Source organism: Pteropus vampyrus, unplaced genomic scaffold (genome assembly GCF_000151845.1).
Source record: "Pteropus vampyrus isolate Shadow unplaced genomic scaffold, Pvam_2.0 Scaffold179, whole genome shotgun sequence".
Classification (NCBI taxonomy): Eukaryota; Metazoa; Chordata; class Mammalia; order Chiroptera; family Pteropodidae; genus Pteropus; species Pteropus vampyrus.
This window is the reverse complement of record NW_011888960.1, coordinates 244,330-261,160: the sequence shown is the minus strand read 5'-3', so window position 1 is coordinate 261,160 and position 16,831 is coordinate 244,330. Positions and strand designations below refer to the sequence as shown.

The 16,831-nt window shown below is 44.6% G+C and overlaps 1 protein-coding gene and 1 pseudogene across 1 annotated transcript in view; one reads left to right on the top strand and one right to left on the bottom strand.

Annotated features, from left to right (window-relative positions):
• KCNIP1 (potassium voltage-gated channel interacting protein 1) overlaps nucleotides 1-16,831 on the bottom strand; it is a 272,303-nt gene that overhangs the window by 196,133 nt on the left and 59,339 nt on the right. The window lies entirely within an intron of this gene.
• LOC111746220 lies at nucleotides 10,252-10,370 on the top strand (annotated as a pseudogene).

Sequence of the window (16,831 nt, the reverse complement as noted above, 5' to 3'; positions counted from 1 at the left end):
AGGTGACTCATCTTGCTGCCACAACCCCTGGGGATCCAAGGCAGAATGCTCAACATGAGTTCACCTTCAAAAGGCCACAGGGACAGCAGGGGCAGGCCCAGAGGGCGTGAGTGTTTGTGGAAGGAGAGATTTAGATGAGTGAGTTGGTCAATCCCGTCCCGTCCGGTGGTGTTAATCCAATGACCTGCAGGGCAGGGGGTCGATGGTGGAATATTGCTGACATGTCTGTGGAAGGCTTAAACTGAATGCTTCCTGCTGCCTCTTTTAGGCTGCATCTCCCTGATGGACCAGAGAACTCGTCTAAGAACTTCCTGTGTCTCTTGGAAGCGAAGTGATGAGGTGGACAATGGCTGCTCTTCCTTCTGGTCACACTCACCCTCCATGTGCTCTGTCTTAATTCCGCCCACCTCTACGTTGTTGCATATCCAGAGTCATAATATTATATTTATTGGTGAGTTATTCTTATTATCATTACCATCTCTCCTGCCCAACAGAGCGACGACTCCATGACAGCAAGGATGGTGATGTGTCCTCAGCATCAATGCACCCAGTCACGAAATGCCTTCAGAACAAATAAACTTGCCTATTTTGGGATCTGGTAATGCTGAGATTTTAGCCCATGGGAATATACTTTACCATCTTTTTGCAAATAAGGAAGGTGAGGCTCAGAGACATGTAGTGACTGACCAAGGGACGAAGCTAGAAAGAAGAAGAGTGGGAATCTAGCCTAAGACTGTCCGATTCCAGAGTCATCCTAAGCATCCCGCGAGATGCAGCCCCATACAAGCCACTGTCGACCGACATCTGCCCAAGTTATACAGGGATCTGTAGTCGCCCCTTGCGTGCCAACTCCGTAAAACGAGTTTGATGTCTCCAAAAGAGAGAAGCGAGAGGATCTGTGGCAGACAGAAGAGATGCTCTTAAAATGTAGAGGCTGGTTCGACCCGTTTGAAGGGGGCTCAGAAGCTTACCTTACGCAGATCTGAGCAACACCCCAGGGATGGTCACAGGGGAGCCAAACAGTTGCATATTCTCCTGGGGAGGGGATTTTGGTTTTCTTTTTGGTGAAACGGTCCCTCGACTTGGGTCACTTGTTCCCATCACCCAGGTAGCTCCTATTCCACTATCACCTGTAATTTTGGGGCCTGGGTAAGTAAAGCTCAAAATAAACACCCGTCTCAATGGCCGACAAATGAGCAATCACACTTCTCAAACCGTCTCGATTTCAGACACGAGACCCACTTCCGACCCCATTCATCCTTGGGGACAAGACTCGACTCGACGGAAGTGAGCAAAGGCTATTTTCCCATCTGACATTTTAAAGTTAGAATGTAGGCTTAAGTTTGTCAGGAGAGACATGGAATCTAGTTACGACCTATTTGAAATACCATGAGAACAGATAAAACCTCTCCGGACAAAGTGACTAGGACGGCAGTAAAAAAGATGCTTCTCCTACTAAGTATCCCGCGTACACGGCTGTTATTGTCACCAGGGCTGTATCAGAGGAGGGAGCGATAAAAGCTTTGCACGTTATTATAACGTTGGGGTCAGTAAATCCTCCTTTCTCCTCCCATCCCCCTATGCCCAGGCTTGGCCATGCTTGACTCTCACAGCATACCAGATAAAATCTGCCATAATTCTGTCAAGATTCTGTGGACCTTTGAAATATCAATGCCTGAGCCCAGCAAAGACAAATCACATCGGAATCTCTAGAGGCTATGGCTTTTGGCAGGGGGCATGGTTTCTCGAAACATCAATATCACAGATTCCTGGTTCATGGCTCCGTCATCAATCAGCCGTGAGTCCTTGAGAAATTACTTCAGTTGCCTGATTCTGTTTCTTCCAAGGTAACATGAAGCAAATAACTGTACACGTTTCATGGGACCGTTGTGAGGATTTTATCATAGAAGAGCTGTAAAGAGCCTCGCATTTTGCCTGGCACACAGTAGGGATTCAAAAGGTAGCCATTGTTGTAATTGTTGTTATTTTTATAATAATTATCGACTGATCTCTGGCTAAAAGTCTCCTCTTTTTTGAACCTCAGGGAAAGAACATGAACTTGACCTGAAACGTCCGGAGTTGCAGTAGGCAGGGCAACGTCGTGGGGAGATCAATGGCGTTACACAGGAAGCGCCTCTGCATCTAACTGGTAGGTCTCTCCTCCAAGCGGACAGCGTCTTTTCCTGTTAGCAGCTCTTTTGAGAGTATTGCTCTCTCCTGTATTCACAACTGGTCTCTGACAAACCACTGCTAGAGGGAATGCCAATGCATCAGGGCTGGCAGAAGATACAGATTGCAAAGCATCCATAACCCATGTTGTATTAGCCATGTTGAAGGGACGCGAAATGCTTTAGCAGTTGATAAAGGACTGGGATTCAAAAAAAGTCAGTTTACTATATACATAAACAAGGAGTAAGACCTGGAAATGAGAGCACAGAAGCAGGAAATGGCAATTGCACTTCAGATATGACCGTATGAGCTAGTGAGACAAAGAACTCACCACAATTAGGCCCTTCTTTCCATTCTAAAATACACTATAAGTAGCTATTGTTATAGGAATATACTATAAAGAGCTATCATCATAGTTTGGTGAGGTTATTCTCAACATTTCTTTCTATCATGGTATTAATTTCCAAATAAAGAAGCCCCTTTAGATACGATTAGGTATAAACCCTTCACTAAGGTGGACTCAGACGGACTTCTATAGTCACCAAACACCTGGCTACAGATTAGTGAGAAATATCAAGTATTATATATGTTTATTTTATAAATATAAAACAAAATAAAAATGAGGTGGGCGAGGGCTTGGATGAAAGGTTCAACTGTTAAGTAAGTTTGTCATTGAGAAAATACATTAAAAAATTCCATATCGGAACATGATATTTGAGCGATGCTGAAGTTAAATTGGAAATACAACGCAAAGCCCTCAACTTAAGTATTTTCCCACCTCTGTCACTGAAAGTGACCATAGTGGTGGCAGTGCTACGTCCAGCCACCAGCTCTCATACGCTTCCTGATGCCCCGATCTTGTCTCCAACATTTTTCTTCCCTGAAAGAAACAGGGGATCTTTAGGGTGCAGGGGAGTAGCCTTAGGTAGGAAGTTAGTTCCTTCTGTGGTAAGAAAGCTCTCTAGACTGCCACTGGGTAGTTATGGAAGGACCAAGGAGCTAGATTAAAAGGCTTCCACCCATCAAACTCTGACAATTAGAGTATCAAATGAGACTAATAACTGTAATCAATTAAAACACATGGAATCTGTGAAGGGCCATAAGTTCCTAATGAAGCTCCAAAGAGAAAAGCTGATAGAAATTGGGCAAAAAGAGCGAACCTGATAAAGTTCATTTTATATTATTTTTAATAGCCGCCTTGTCTCATATGTGGGTGACATTTCTTCTATTGGATATATGTTGGCTTATTAAGCATAGATAGGCACATTTTCTTGATCCTTATAAGGACGAAAGAGTAAATTTTGAATACATCTGATAGTTTCTGGGGAAAAAAATAGAAATTAGTAGTTATGTACAACAGCAAGTAAAGAGAGAACAAGTAATGTGACAGGAGACATTGAAATGGCCAGATATCTTCACGAAGATGGCACACCGATGATTTTTGATTGCTGGTTTCCTAGGAGATGAAACACATCACCTTAGGAAAACCCTCTGGTCACAGAAAAGATCTATGTGAAGGTCACGGACTGTCTCATTTTTGATGAGGCCACGTTTATCTTAAGTACAATTATGCCGGAAGATCTTTTATTGGGGTCCCAAATAAGAATCAGTAATCCCAAAACTGGCAGCCTGAGATAATACTGGTTTTTTGTTTTGTTTTGTTTCTTGTTTTTGTTTTTTTTTGGTTCTGGAAGAAATCTGGAACTCTAGGAGAAATTGTATAATTTTTTTTTACCCTAATCATAGGAAACTATCATATTTATTCGAGGAAAGTAACTCTGGGAAAGTATAAGAATAGTCTAAAAATAATTAAAAATCTGATATATACTCATGATCTTTATCCTTTTGTAACTAGTTTAAGGGTAAATGTAAGTATATATATTTTTCAATCATCGTGATGTTTTGTGTTCGTTTTCACCAACTTTTTAGGTGTTTGAAGCATTTAGGAGAGTCTGACATGTTAAACTTACAGTTTTAATTAAAAGTTTTGGACAGTGGGTAAATAACATTGTAACCAATGTTTATAAGTTTGAGAACTTCTAATTGCTTCCATTTGTAATGTTTCGATTCATCAATTATGCAAACAGTGTTTGAATGTCAAGAGGAATATTGCTTAATAGATTCATAACATTGGGAAGATGAATATTAAACAAAGCACAAATAGGTGTGAGTGTTCTTCGCACGACAAGTGTCCCACAGGCATTAAAAGGTCTATCAATGCATCACGGCCCAAATTTCAGAGCCCCTGAGGGGCCTAAAAAATGAAATATTATTCTTATGAAACTGTACTAAGAACAGAAGGAACTGACAATTAATTTTGCTTTGGGGTATGCCATGCTATGCTTGCATTTTAATACGGAGATCCTTAGAAATAGAGAAATCCTCATGTCCCATAGGAATTGATCAAACGGAGCTTTTCCAGATCCTACACCTAAGAGAGAGGGGGGTGTAGGACAGGGGTGCTAACCTCTAAACTGACTGCCTCCACTTTCTCTGCTAGCACCCCCAGACCTGAAAGTCACTTCTTTCTCAGCATTCTGGGATTATTTTATAATTATTATTTTTAACCTGGAAAAGCAGTGTTTTATCTTTAGGGAGCAACAGGCCATTTCCTGTTCAGCATCTCCAGCTGGTGACTTCTTCAAAATGCCCCCAGGTGACAAGTCCCCAGTTCTTTTGGTAACCAAAGGAGAGGGGTCCTCTCTGCCTTCCTGTACGGCAACACATACACTTTGGGATTCCTCTGGTTCGATGCCTCCTTGACAGGTGATTTTTGCAATCTCACTTTTCAAAGTCCCGCGATTGAATCATGTGGGGGCAAATGCCCTGAAAATATTGCCAACCCTTTGTTTTCCTTTCCTTTTCATTAACTGCCTAGAGAGTTCCGCGTGAAGCCCGAATTCGTATTGCTGTTCTATCTGTAGCAAGTGTTCAGCTGTCTGTGTCATTTTTATTCACTCTAAGCACCTCGAAAGTCCCACCGAGTGGCAATCTTGAAAGCAATACACCTTGCAAGAACCTTTTCATTTTCACTTTAGAGCTCACAAGTGTGTCCTATTTAAAAGGAACCCAAGATGACAAAATTCTCACCTAGAAACTTAGACATGCAGGCAATCGTTACGACAGTGGAAACCTGGGCTCCACAGGGAGATGGTTGCCCTGAGAAACTGAGCCTGGGGAATTGACCTTGGAGTTTCCTGCAAGACCCTCAGGCATGGACTGAGATTGGAGTCGCCAGCGTGGGCAGGTAACTTACTCTGGTGAGAGTGGCAAGGGGAGTGTCCTATAGGCTTGAGGGATCCATACTCTCAGCAGGACTATCATTAGCAGTGGGTGCCACCCTGGGGCTTGAAGGTCATGGAAACTTTCCTCCCACTACCAGTGCTGTTGCCTGTCCTGTCCAAGCAGTCAAATCAAAGGAACTCTTATCCTTTGTCTATGTCTGTGGTATCTTTCTGGCCATCACGCTACCAAACTTATGGCAATTATGTAATAACTAATTAAGGAACTTGCAAAAGATATCAAATAAGTATGGCTACCATAAAGTCTATTTGGATAAAGCCCCAATTGTTACCTGGCCCCCCAGGCCTTCCATTTTTCACCCCTCCCTCACCCCCTCCCCCTAACCCCCTCTGCCTTTCTAGCTACATCTTGAGCAGCTCCTGTAATGTGCCCTCTGCATTGAAGGATGTACACACCCTGGATTCGAACTGCTGCTCCTAGCCTCCAGGAGGCAAGAAGATCCAAGATCCATGTCTATGACACTTCTTCTCTGAGGCCCTCCCTGATTGCTCCCCACCACAAGCTGACTCATTCCCACCCTCCTTGCATGCATACCTGTTGGAGTTTTTGCTATATTCTATGCAAATATTAACTTACACATCTCTGGAGATGTGAACGCTCAGGGAAGGGCCATGTTGAATTCATTGCCAGCTGTCCAGTGGCCTGCAGAGGGCCTGCACCCAGCAGCATTCAACGAAAGATCAGTGACCAATGGCCACTAATGACTCTAAGCCAGGTTATTAAGTAAATAGTTAAGAGGCAACCCATAAAATAAACATCTTTCGAAGGCGGTCATATCTTAGACTTGTAAAAAAATTTATTTACTTTCCAATAGGTATAAAATCCAGCATGAATTTACGGGTTCTGGCAATATACAAAAAACGTCTTTGTCTCTGGGCCCAAGGGAGGGCCACTGATAATAAAATATTTTGCATTTGAAAACTGTCTTTGTGCTTTCCAATTTATGTTGAACATTCCTGCTAAGACACGGTGAGAATATTTTTATCTTTCCTGAATCTGAGGAATTTGAGAGTCTTTGCTACATAGGAGAGAGATAACAATGCTTTTCCCAGAGAATGGCTCTCCAAAGCAGAAGTCAGCAGAAACAGGTTATTTAATTTACCAAAATTTGCTTAACAATCAAAATTTCAGGCTAGTAACCACTTTAGTGAGTCATATCACTATCCCAAGACTGTAACTTAGAAACAAGCCATTACCGAAAGGTCAAAATTCAAGACGAATTACAACGTGTCTATTTTTTAAATCTAAACAAGAATCTTTTCTATTCATTCTGTTTATCAACAGTATGCCTGTAGCTAATCACCCACAAACAGGTGGGAAAAAACTCCAGATTGAAATAGCAGAGTTTACCATCTACTGTGTGACTCTACGACAGTTAAGTCAAAATGTAGAGAAACAGAATCTGTCGGGTCCTGTGGGAACTGAGAGGGAAGCTCTACCCTTTGATATGTCATCATCTGTTACTGTAATTAATCAGAGCTCTGAGCATCTATAAATTTGGAGCTGCAAATTAGAAACAAGTTTAAACGCAAACCATCCCCATCCTCATGAAATCATCTCCTTGACCCCAGAAAGCACATGCCACTTCTAATTGGATCAATCAGGACTTCGCCCTGAGCTGAGTGCAGGGCAGCTTCCCTGGGGGGTAGATTCCTGAGCAAAATTGGATCTGTTAGCAAGACAGCAGGGAGAGGGGGAGGGAAGGTAGGAAGCAGGGTCGATAATCCGTGTCTGCTCCATCCCTCTTTAGAGCCCTTGAAACTGCAGATAAGAAGCCTGGCAAAGGGGCCCTGGCCTCAGGTGTGTTAAGAGAAGGATCCGGAACAGAAAGGTATTTTGAGACTTCTTTTAACTTTGTGACTTTCTCCTTTAGTGTTGTTATTTTTATCTGCTCTGTTTTCTTGTCTCACCAGCAGTGAGAACCCTTAACTTAGAAGACCTAAGTAAAGCCTCCTGGGTGTTCTTGGCACAGTGACGTGGCGGACCGCGTCCTTGGTCTGAGTGGGGGGCCAGGGAGGCTCGTCCTCACAGAGAACCTCCTCGCCCCGGTCAGAAGCGAGCAGGCCAGCCTGTGGTGATGGTCAATGCGAAGCTGAAATGAATGTGTGGACATGGATATGTAACAGAGGGAGGCACAGCCGTGGAGGAGAAAGGCTTTGAGGTAGGTCAGACCTGGTTTTACCAGATTGTGTGACCTTGGGCGAGTCACTTACACCCTCTGAGCCTCAGTTTCTTCATCAGCAAAATGGAGTTAATACCGCTGACCCCAGAGGAGTCTTGTGAGACTCAGAAATGATGCATGGGAAGCCCACAGGAGGACAGAGCCTGGCACTTAATAGGTGCTTAATAAATGGAACCTGGCGTCTCTCCTTCTGGATCCATGTGCCGTAACTATTTTCAAAATTAATATGCCATGTCCCAGCCCTGTGTCATCTGTACCAATACCCCGCTGTCTCCTCCATCAGCCCCTGATGTGGGGCTTTGTGGATGCATCTCTCTTGTAAGCACCACAGGTGTGGCCACACCCCCCCACCGAGCTGCCAGGGACGCTGGTGCTTTGCTGTACCTCTGCCTTCCCCTCGGCTTCAGGGTGAGGTCACCCCGATTATAAAAATTCCTGCTCCCCCTTATTTCTCCCAGGGCACTGACTTCATTGATGAGAAGGCTGTCTGTGGGGTTGGCTAAAGTTCAAATCTGGTCAGCTCTCAACTAGCTCTGAAACTTTGGATACAGCGCTTTAGCCTCTCTATGCCTCACTGTTCCCATCTGTGAAATAGGGATGATATAAGTACCAACCTCGTAATACTAGGAACAGTCAGGGTTGTGGAAATTTAGCGAGTTTGTGCACATAAAGCCCTCGGCATAGGGCCTGAAATATACAAAGCACTTAATAAATGTCAGCTGTCGCTGTGACTATCAGGGACCTGCGATTTCACCCCATCACCCCAACAGAGTTGACCCACCCACCGGCCAGCAGGGGCAGATGACACCATGGCCGGGTGTGCAGCTGCAGTTCTGCCCCATCAGCGTGCTCAGGAGGCCTCTGATTCTGAGATCTGGCTTCTGACTCTCACACGGGCTCTGTCAGGTTTGGACCAAAACCATTCCCATTTTGCAGAAAGCTGAGGCCGAGAGAGACTGTATACCTTCCTGGACACCTGTCTGGCAGCTGGTGACAGAAGCAGGACTCGGTCCCATGCCTCCTGCCTCTGCATTTTGTGCTCTTTCTGCCCCTCACCTCGGGGATGGGGAGTAAAGGCTGTGGGCTGGTGGGGAGAGGCTTAGGGCCTCGCTCCCCAGCTCCTGGGATGGCCCGAAAGCATTCTGACCCCTCCTGCCCCACGGCCTCCACACCTGGCTGCCAGGAGGCCACCAATGGAGAAGTGAAAAATGAGCCACTAAATGTATTATGACTTCTGAGGCTGTCTTAATAATTAAGTTTTATTAAAATGAACACCAAGAAATTTCCTGACATAGCTTGGCTGGCGGAGCTCATGAAAAGGTGATAAATGAGTTGGTCCTGGGGGAAGAGACCCAGAGGGGAAAGCAGAGATAGAGGAAGGGCCCAGGGCCAAGGAGCCAGGGAGGAAGCGGGAGTGGCCAGCCCCGAGCAGCACCGTGCCAGGCCTGCTGCCTGTTCTGTCCGGGTTACTGCCCAGGCCACGCGGACTCAGCGCATGCCAGGGCGAGCGGAGCCTCTTTATCGGGACGGACCTCAAATCCCAGCCGGGCCACTAACCATGGCCGTGTGCCTCTCTGAGCCTCCCTCCCTCCCTGAGCTGTAAAAAAGGGATTAAGACAAACTATCTTCGCCTTTAAAGAGAGGTGGGCAGCCATCTATTGTGGGAAAGCTGGCCATCTCTTCTGCAGACATTGACCAAGATACTCATCAAACTGTGGTTTCTTCTGGAAAAAGCATTGGGACAGGGAGTGGGGTCGCTCGAAGCAATTCTGCTATCGGGACCTCCTATGATAATCATGTATTGCTTCTGTCAGAAAACCAACGAACACCTCCACCCCATGTACATTCTAGAGTGCTGAGCTGAGGCTCAGAGCATGAACAAGGGCCAGAAATTCACAGACTTGCTGCCGGGTCTGTAGGGAGGGAGACGCAGCTCAGTTTCCACACAAGGCTATCAGCTCCACCATCTGCCTGGCTGATAGCTCTGCCCTCGAAGATCTACAGTAATGGCTTTCTGGATCTCACAGGAAAATATAGTCCTGAACCTCTGTTATCTCCATCTCTTTTTAGGAAAGAAAGAAAAACGCCCCGTGAAAGGAGTTGTTATTTATGGAGGATTCAGTGAAGGACATTCATTCCTTCGGAGAGTCCAGGTGTTATATCCTCGAATCAAGTCAGGCCATCGGAGAACTTATACCCAAGGAAAGAGAGATCAATGGAACAGAATGGAAAGGCCGGAAATAAACTGTGATATGAATGAGAATTCAGGGCCAGATGAGGCGGCTTTGTAAGTCAGAGAGGATAAGATGGCTCAGCCAGGGGACCTGTTGGGAGAGTTGACGAGGCATTTTGAATAAAACAAAGCTGGAGCCTCACATTTCACCCCAAAACACTGATTAAACATTTAGAAGTTAAAAAAAAAAAAAAAAGAGAGACTACAAAATATAGGAAAAAAACATGAATAATGTTTCTTATAAAATCATTCTAAGAAGAGTACCAATCTCAAAAGCCACAAAAGGTTGACTAATTTGATTCCCAAACCATCAAAACATCTATATGCCAAAAATAACGTACAAAAAGTCCAAAGAAAAATGATCGTCTACGGCTACGCCACCCTGAACAAGCCCAATCTTGTCTGATCTCGGAAGCTAAGCAGGGTCGGGCCTGGTTAGTACTTGGATGGGAGACCACCTAGGAAGACCAGGTGCTGTAGGTGTAAAAAGTAAAAAGTATGGGATTGTAAGCTGACAAGGTCCTTGTAATCTGTGAGGTCAACCAAAGGTTGCCTTGCCTAAAAAAGAAAAAAAAAAAAATGATAGCGTGAGAAAGAGACCTTCAATGGGAAGCCCCTATAGGTTTTTAGGCAAAGAACTGTGGGGTAGGGGGTGGAGTGGGGCATGAGCTGTCATAATTAGGTTCATATTTTGAAAAAATGATCTCTAGCCATAGTGGGGATCGTGGAATGATGTAGCGATCAGAGAAAAGACGATTGCATTAGGCCAGATAAGAGATGATGGCCATTTAGGGTAGGCTGAAGGGGGACAGCCAGCTGCAGGGTGCTCCGTGGTGTCCCTGGAAAATGGGGCCGTGGAGGGGAGGGAGTTTCCAGGATGACCCCCGGTCTCCAGACTTGAGTCATCGATGGTGGGGGCGCCACCCACGGTGACAGGAAAGACGCAGAACAGATTTGGTGGTGGGTGGGAGGAGTATGTTTTTTTGGACTTGAGTTTGAGATAACTCTGAGCAGGGCCAGCTTTATGGCTGCGTCACCAGTGTGGTCACACACGGACCCACACGTGGTTTAAGGCTCTCTTCTCGCCATCTTGAAAACCTTAATACATTTTTAACAAAAGGACATGCATTTCCATTATACACTGGGACCAATGAATGATGTAGCCAGCCCTGCCTCTGAGCCATTGAGAACAGGTGCTCTTTATGCAGTCACCCAGATCTATCGAGAGCTTGGAAGAGGCTTCTGGGCTGGACAGATACAAATGTGCGAGTCATCCGCATATCGCCATACTGCATTGGCAACGGAAGCCCTGGGCAGGGTGGCCATTGCTTCAGGAAAAGATCTAGGATGACAGAGGAAACCTAAGGACCAGGCGTTGAGGTGCTCATAGGTGTCATGTGTCGGGTGGGAGAGGATGTGACAATACAAGACGGGCAGCAGGAGAAGAAAGAGACCGTGGGAAGCCCAGTAAGGGACAACAAAGAGAGAACAAAGCCCTAAACACTGCAGATTAAGACAAAGGAGCATGGAGGCCTCTCTGGCGGGTTTGGTGACATGGCAGCATCTTGACCTGGGCGAGTGCCGTTTTGTGCATCGGGGGATCTGTGGGGTGAGCAGGCGAGCGAGTAGAGAGCAAGATGAGAGCCCCAGCTATGGGGAGAAGTTTGACCATGACCCGGAGGACAGACGTGAAGCTATGTGCCAATAAAGCGGGGAGGGGTGAAGGGAGTAATTTATCTTTTTTTAAAAACATTTTATTTATTTATTTGTTTAACATTTTATTTATTTTCCGCCCTCCCCTCCCTCATTTATCTTTTTTTAAAAATGAAACACATGCACTTGTTTTTAAGATATACTGATGAATAAAAAAGTAGTACAAGCTATTAGACAGAATAAACCTCTTTGTGTAAAAATGGTGGAGGACGGTGGGTTCTAGGTGTACGCACAGAAAATTTGGACACATGAGAAACCAGTAATGGTGGTTACCTGCGGGGATGGGCTGGAGGTTTCACCTTTTCCCTCCTATATTGGTTGAATTTTTTTAATCATAACCATGTATTTTTAATAATAAAAAGCTATTAATTTGATGCCCTCAAGGGAAGCTCTTGGGCACTAAAGATATTACTCAAAGGTTTCTTTGGTTTTTAAAATTAATATTCAATTTATTAAAGTTACAAATTCATACAGATCCAAATTCTTTCATAAACTTTAAAGTTCAATTTACACATCTTATTATTTATTTATAAGCCTGGCAAATTTTAACAATTACTTTTAAGAGTACCTTTGAGGAATGTTTCTTCTTATTTACAAATGTGTTTAATTAAATTGCCCTAAACGTTGTAAACTGCATTTATAGATTTAATATATTAGAATCTCTTTTTAAGTACTTCAATTGTCTAACAAACTTTCTCAAGGATTTAAGTAATTACTATAAATATAATTCATGAAACTTACAAATATGATAAATATTATATTCTTGTATATGTTCTAATACTTATTTAAATCGAGGAAGATTTCAACTTAAATCTGAATTAATTCTAAACCAATTGCTCAATTAAACATTTCACATTAGAATGGAAAAGTTAATCTATGACTCTAAAAGGCTACATTTTCTCAAACAAATATGTAAATACAATTTATTTCAAAGCACATGTATTTTAATGCAAAGGGTTTGAGTGTCTTCTACATTCCTATACTTAATTCTAAATCTCCCCAGAGATTTAAAAGATGCTCACCTACTGTGGGCTGAACTCCTAGCTGATGGAAAAACTATTCCTTCAGCGTATATAGCTGGACTACATTTCCCAGGCTCCCTTGCAGTTAGGTATGACCACGTGTCTGAGTTTTGGTATCAGGGTAATGCTGGCCTCGTAAAATAAGTTGATGAATGTTTCCTCTTCTATTTTTTTGGAAGAGTTTTATGCCTCTCTCTCTCTCTCTTTCTCTCTCCTCTCCCCTTCTGGTACTCCCATTATGTGTATATTTAGTGTGCTTAATGATGTCCCACAATGCTCTAAAGCTCTGTTCATTTTCTTAATTCTTTTCTCTCTCTTCTTCATATTGCATAATCTCTATCAATCTATCTTAAAGTTCGCTGATTCTTTCTTTTGTGAGTTCAAATTTATTAAGCCTCTCTAGTATTTTTTGATTTCAGTTATACTACTTTTCAACTCCAGAATGTCTATTTAAAAAAAAAAAAAAAAAATTTCTACCTTTTTGATACTCTGTTTGAGGAGACACAGTCATCATACTTCCTTTACTTCTTTAATTATGGTTCCCCCTTTTGTTCTTTGAACAGATTTATAATGGTTACTTTGAAATCTTTGTCTATTAAGTCAGATGCCTGGGTCCTCTCTAAGGCATTTTCTGTTTCCTGCTTTATCTTCCTTTGTACGGGCCACAGTTTTGTGTTTCTTTGCATACCTTACAATTTCTGTTGGAAGCTAGACGTTTAGGTAATGCACTGTAACAACTCGATATGATTCCCCTTTCTATCCCATCCCTATGGCTTGCTGTGGTTATTTGTTTAGTGACTTGGCCGGACTGTTTTAGTGAAGGCTATTTCCCTACAGTGTGATGTCTCTGATGTCACCCCTCAGAGGGCTCAGCCTTGGGCATGCACGTGGTCACTCTGGGATGACAGTGGTTTTAGAATGGTTCTCTGACAGTCCCTTTTCCTGATCCGTTAAACTCTTTGCCTCTGTTGGTATCACACTGTGAGGCTCCATGAACTGCAGATAGATTAGCTGACAACGGCCCAGGGCATAAGTTGCTTCATATTCTGATCCAATTAAATCTGGGCCCCTTGGTTCACTTCTGCTGAATTCTAATGGTCAAACAGTCAAGTACCTCCCATATTTCAGGGGAGAAGACACATCCCTAGTCTCAACGGGAGGACTGTCCAGATGAGATTGCAGATGAGCACGTGGGGCCTCAAACTCTATGATTTCCTCTGCCCACCTGCTGCTGTCATGCTCCACGCCACCCCATAGAGCAGAGCCTGAGCCAGGCGTCTCCCTGGAGGTCAACGGTTCAGGATCTAAGCTGCTTCGCATGGAGCTGGCATCTGGGCAGGGGTTTTGAGCCCAGCTCCCCCCAGGGGACTGGACCTGGGGCCAAGAGACATTAAACGGAGATGAAAATGACAGCTAAGTAGGATCCTACCTGCTAGTGAGCATCAGAGAAGATTCATAGACGTGCTCTTCTCAGTGAAACAGACCTTCTAGAGTGAGATCCAGACAGGAATAGATAGTGGTTGCAGAGGGTGAGGAGAGTGGCAGAGAGGAGCACACTCATTGGCCACCATTTATGCACAGCACATCCTAGGCACAGCACAGGTAATCCATCTCATGTAACCATCCCAGCAGCCCAATGGGGCAGGTCCTAGGGGATTATAGAAATGAGGACAAGATGGCTCAGAGAGGTGGAATCATATGCCCTGGATCACACAGCTAATAGGAGGCTGAACCAGGACTGCAAGGAAATCCCTCCGACTCCTGTTCTTTAGAAGATACAGTTACTTTTAGAGCCTTTGAAAAGCAAACTGGTACCAAGAACGTGATTTCCTTCCTCTACAGTGCCGGGATGTGTGCCTGCTGTCAGGGGGTGGTACAGTGGCTCCAGATGCCTGCAAACTGCATTCCCCAAGCCCTCGGCACTAATCCAGCTCATCGAAAGACAAGGCAAAGACCGTTACCCTGAAACGGGGGCCACTTCTCCTAATGCGGTAACTTTCTTTTAAAGTGAAATCGAGAAACTAAGCGACTGGGTGATATCCTTTTAATAGCCGCTCAGTGTAAATGCATTTCGAGAGCAAACGCTCCTTCAGAAAAGATTATTTCTAATGTTCTTTCGAATCGTCAATTTGGAGGGCGAAAGAGAATGTGATTAGAAGACCAAAATAACAAAGAAGTTTGACCGGCAAAAAACGTTGGCTGCGCGAATGTGTAATTTCAACTGCCAAAGTGCTAGCGCATTTTTGATGCCAAATATACTTGGTCAGGAATAACCCCATCCCTCAAGAAGGCTCCTAATTTGCTTTATTGCCTTTTTAGATTTGTCCCCTTTCATTTTCTAAAATATAATCATAGTTCAGCGACTCCATCTGTGCGCGATCCAGAGACGAATTCTGGGTGGTAATGAAGCACAACCAGCGAATAACAATTCCTTAATCACACTGTTTCCTCTATTGTTGCCTCATTCGCATTCATGGTTTTCGGAAAATTCAATTATATTTGCAATTTCATCAAGAAATTACTCAGATAAATAACTGACAGAGTAACAGTTCACTTATTTGTCAGGCACAAAGCAGAAGCAAGAGGAGAGAAAGAAGAAATGACGAAAGACAAATTTGATAAAAAGCATCATAAAGAAGTTTTGCTTTCTGGAGAGGCGAAAGGGAAGGGCGACAATTTTATAGCCGCAGATGTCAGCTCGGCCTGCGTATGGGATGTGACGGGAGCCCCTGGAGAAAGCTTCCTCATAGATCAGGCCTGGCCTACTGTCCTCTCTGGAGCCGTCACTGGCTTCTGCTGACATGCGTGATGCCCTGGCCCTCCTTCCAGGTAGAAATTTATGATGGGACATTAGTGACCCACTGCCACATTTATCACCCAAGTTTCATATTGGATTTCTGTTGCCACACACCCCAGGTGCTTTCTGGTTGGTGAGGAGGGGCCTTACCTTGACTTTAGTCTTGCCCATCAAGATTCTCTGAGTTTTTAAAAAGAAAATTCTTCATCATCCATAAGGCAGGCTAACATCTATTGGCCTTGTACTTCCTTGGGGTGATTCAGCCCGTTACCCATCCACTGTCGGGGAGGACCCAATCCCCACAGGGGTGTCTGTGATTTGCACTCACAACCCAAATCTGTTCTGTTCTCGGTCCCACGTGCGGTACCAACCAAGCATCTCTCTGGACGTTTCTATGGGAAGCAGGAAATAGAAACGGAGCCACAATGGTGCCCACTGGGATGGAGTGATATCACCAGGCATTTCTGATGCTGGCCTTGTGGACAGTTACCAACTCATGACAGCCACCAGCTCAGGCCCCACCCCTGGGCGGCTCCCGGGACAGACAGTAAGGTGCAGCTCGGAAGCAGATGTCATCATCCAATGACAACATGTCTTTTTCAAGGAGCATTTGCTCCAGGAGACAAAAGCTTCCTTCCTTCCCACCTCCATACGCACAAAGCCGAGACGATGCTCTAGAAAGCAACATCGTATTCGAGGTTCTCTGCTCTGACATGAGCTCCCTATCTGAAATATATTTCTCACCCTCAATTAGTTTGCAGATATTTTTAGCTTAAGTGTTTTTTTATATGAATTCAGGGTGACGGGAACTAGACGACGTCAATGCCTTTTAGTCAAAGACCTCCAGGGACAAACTTTAGTTGAAGAGAGCTGGGTTTATTGATTCATTGGCGCAGAGAGGGACACGCACCACGCGAGCAGGAGGTGTCTGAGCAAGGGGGCGTTAGAGAAGGTTCAGTAAAGGACTTAGGCTCCGCCGGGTGAATTTAGGGAGGGCTCCAGGACGCGAGGCTTTACCCTGGATTGAACGCTATCAGGCGGTGAGGGTAATGCTATCATTGGGGATTTTTATAAATCGTACCTGGAAGGCAGAAGGAATGATATCGTCACTGGTAAACAAGTAGCAAGCAGTCACTCGAATGAGTCACGCAAAGTGGGCTTATCTGCGTCCTGCTCCACCCTGGTTGGCATAGCCTCGCCTGATGTCCAGCAGGAACTTACGTTCGGCAGGAACTCTAGGGCCCAGCTGTGAGTGCCAGGTGGGCTCTCACCTGCTGGGGCCAGTTGTCTCTTTCTTACTGATAAGCTTCCCCAAGGTCGTAAACACCTTCCTTATCTCTATGTTCTCAGTAATTTCACACGTTCTTCTAAATATTATCGAGCTCCTCTACTGTGCGTGTCATGTCCTGGGA